Source organism: Rattus norvegicus, chromosome 2 (genome assembly GCF_021556685.1).
Source record: "Rattus norvegicus strain SHRSP/BbbUtx chromosome 2, alternate assembly SHRSP_T2T, whole genome shotgun sequence".
Taxonomy (NCBI): Eukaryota; Metazoa; Chordata; class Mammalia; order Rodentia; family Muridae; genus Rattus; species Rattus norvegicus.
The window spans coordinates 193,196,638-193,200,370 of NC_141535.1; the positions used below are offsets into that span (position 1 = coordinate 193,196,638).

General features: G+C 50.5%; 1 protein-coding gene across 16 annotated transcripts in view; it reads left to right on the forward strand.

The window, feature by feature from the left end:
• Syt6 (synaptotagmin 6) overlaps positions 1 to 3,733 on the forward strand; it is a 59,249-nt gene that overhangs the window by 22,852 nt on the left and 32,664 nt on the right.

Here is a 3,733-nt window from a genome sequence, read left to right on the forward strand (position 1 = left end):
TCATCAATGTGCCGTTGTGCTGAGCCAGCTAACCCCCCACTTAAAACCTCCCCATGTGCATAAATATTAATACCTTAAGGGAGAAGGTGGAATATGAGCCACGGAGTCTCGGTCAGGCTGGTCCAATTCCTAGCATATTTTTATGGTATTTGACATATCGTAAAAGCAGCAGCCAGCTCCCACTCAAACCCCATGACCATCTGATTCTCATCTTTATCAGCTGCTTCCTGTACACACACTTTCCTCTCGTGTTTCAGTTGATATCTACTTATTCTGCATGAATATTTTTTTCCTTTCTAGACAAAATCCCTAAGGTCTGAGGGTATCCCTGGGGCTGTATGGACACTCAGAGTGGAGTGATTTCCATGGGATCCACTTGGCCTTGGGATGAAGGCTGGAACTGGAGGACCAGGCGTGTTAAAGCCTTTGGCCTTCTCTGGTCAACACAGACTAGCCTTTCCATCAGTTTTCATGGCCTGAGATGTACTAACTTACATCAGAGGACTCCATGTCTGTCGTTTTAGAGTTTTGTTCCACTGATGCTCTGAACTTGACATAGCCTAGACATCACCAGTGGGCGGCTTTGAGAATGGTTTCTAAGATCTATTGTATATTGTCAACTTAAGACTCAAGGTGATGGGTATGGAGGTGAGCTCGGGAGAAGCAAGAGGACAAACCTAGATGGCTAGAATGTATGGAGTCACGATTGCTGGGTTAGTGATGACCCCTGGGGCTCTCAGCCTTTTGAGGTAATTCTCACCACCTGCTAGAAAGTCCTCAGTTTCCATGTACAATGAGCAGCCCTATCAGGTTACAGGGTGAGTGGTAGGAGTCATCCCGGGTGAGCTGACCTTCTTTTGGTCTGCTTCTCTGAAGCTGGCTAGGAGAAAAATCTCCCAAGATACTTGCCTCTGTCTGGAATGGCAGCCTGTATACTTACAGCCCCCCAGTTCCCATCATTGGGAATGTCATTCTCTCTTTTCAGTGACCCAGTCAGTGTGTTCCAGCCCAGCTCCACACACCCTTGCCACACAAAGTGAGTGGCAGTGTCACCTTGAGGGTGACATGGGAATGGTATTTACTCTACCAAAGCTTAGTGGTGCCCCAGCTGCCTGCCAAGCCTCTCAGTAAGACCACACCCACAATCCTGTTCCCCCCTTCCCGTTTGCTTCCCCAGTTCCAGGCTTCACGGTCAAACACATAAACAAACACGACCCCTCTTTGTTGTTTGATCTTTTTTTTTTTCTTTTTTTTTGGAGCTGAGGACTGAACCCAGGACTTTGTGCTGCTAGGCAAGCGCTCTACCGCTGAGCTAAATCCCCAACAAGACCCCTCTTTAAACTTCTGAGGGTAACTGAGCTTTCTCTTCCCACCCTCAGTTTTAGCCTTACCTTCCCATATCCAACCCAAACCTCACGGTCTAAAATGAGGTTGTTACCCATTGCCTTACCCTATTCCGTGCATCCTCCCCAGGAGACGTCTGTGCTTTCGAGTGACATTAATTTCCTCTTGGTACCTAAGTACTGTGGACTCTTGCAGAGCCACTTGCCTGCACGTGGCCCAGGGGCCCCTGTTGGGAAGATGAGTTCAACTGTACCTGAGACTGCAGGCAGGGGACCTACTCCATCTCAGCCCCTCCATGTTACTGGTGGCTGCTGGAAGTCAGCTAACTCTTCTTTCTCAGCGTGGGGTGGGGGGTAAGAAGAGACCTAATGAGGTCTTTCCTGGAGAAGCAGCAGGGCTATGAGGAAACCACAAATATGGGGTGGGGGGTACTGACCCCCAGAAATAGGCAGACTTACCAGAGAGAACCAAAGAACCTACCAAGGGAGGGGTGAAGAGTCTCTCACCTTTGGCCTGGCACTTACAGGCCTTGTTAGTTCATGGCCTGTGCTTACTTTCTTTCTTTTTTTTTTTTTTTTTTTTTTTTGGTTCTTTTTTTCGGAGCTGGGGACCGAACCCAGGGCCCTGCGCTTCCTACGTAAGCGCTCTACCACTGAGCTAAATCCCCAGCCCCTGTGCTTACTTTCTTATGGTCACCCTGGCCCTCAGAGCTCCTTTTAACTTAGAGGACCAGGTAACCCCCAGGGCTACTGGGAAAACCCAAAGAAGGGCTGGGCTCTACACCTGGGCAGTTGCGAAGACAGAACGTGTGTTAGTAGCCAGGATCAAAGAGAAACCTAAAGGGGACAATTCAGAAGCCAGTGGAGGTGGACACAGATGGCTGCCCCCAGCCACCCCAGCACCCTGGCAAGCCTCCTTGAGCTCCATCTGTGCCTCTGGAGTCTGTGCCTCTAGAAGCCTCTGTCTGACTGGACGAGCGAAGGCTACCTGTGTGGAGAGAAGTCATCTTTGTTCCCTCTGCACCAGAAGAGCCAGGGGCTCCATCTCTCTCCTGGAGTCATGGTTGAGTCATCTGAGTGACACATTGGGCTCTGCCAACTTCAGAGGAGGAAAACAGCTCTGTGGTGTGTCATGACAATGTGAGGCACATTTCTCTTCTGGAGAAGTTGGGGACAGGGCTGGCTTTGTGACTCGAGGCACCGGCTTGGAAATGCCGCCCCCACACCATCAGCAGCGGTCTCCAGCTGAGTCACTCCCAAGGGCCCTGTGAGGAGAGCAGCATTGGAAAGAGCTCTGCCTAGCCTGCCCTGGATCAACACATTCAGTCAGCTGCTGCTGAGAGGTGGCTGGCAGCAGGGAAGTGTAGGGAAGGACACAGAGCAGCCAGCACAGTGCTCAGAGGCCACCTTGGGTGTGGGAGCTCCCTGCAGCTAGCAAGCTGAGGCAGGACAGGCTGTGTTAGCATCATGCAGGCTGGTTAAGGGGCTGGGTGGCTTTCAAGGGGAAATTATGAAGACCAAACTTTCTTCCTGTTTCTAGTGCTTTAGGATAGGATTGCTCTATGCCAAGAAAGCAGGCCGTGGATGCCTTTATAATTCCGTCTTGCTGACAGGGCGATTCTCTCTCTCTCTCTCTCTCTCTCTCTCTCTCTCTCTCTCTCTCTCTCTCTCTCCTCCTCCTCCTCCTCCTCCTCTTCCTCCTCCTCCTCCTCTTCCTCCTCCTCCTCCTCCTCCTCCTCCTCCTCCTCCTCCTCCTCCTCCTCCTCCTCCTCCTCCTCCTCCTCCTCCTCCTCCCAACCCAGGGCTGGGCAGACACCCAACTCCCTTCAGGGAATTAGTATACCCTAAGGAAAAATATTCCAACCTGATTTGGAAGGTTTTTGTTTTGTTTTGTTTTTTAAATCAGAGAAACTCTGGCTGAACTCTGTTTCCATTTGATGAAATAGGAAAGAAGAGTGAACACGAGGGCAAACACACACATGCACGCATACACAGGCATGTGCATGCACACACACACACACACACACACACACACACACACACACACACACACACACCCTTCACATGTGTACCACATTGAGGAATCAATGAGAGAGCCTCATTCTCTCACAGTGAGAGGGAGTCTAGCCCATTTCACTCTCTCCTCCCAGGAGACCCCAGCCACCCCACAGTGGTTTTGTTCTTGTAATGAAGTTCATTTGGAAGAAAGGAATATCTAGGGGACCTTGTGTCCTGGAAACTGGTCATCTTCTTAATAGCCAAGAGTGTGGTTTTAAGCTTCACGCTGCATCCACAGAGGTTGGAATCTCAAAGGTGCTTTCAAAGGAGGATAAGATTACCCTCCCCCATCTTAACCACAGGGTGCGAAGGAGGCCAAAGTCAACCAGGAG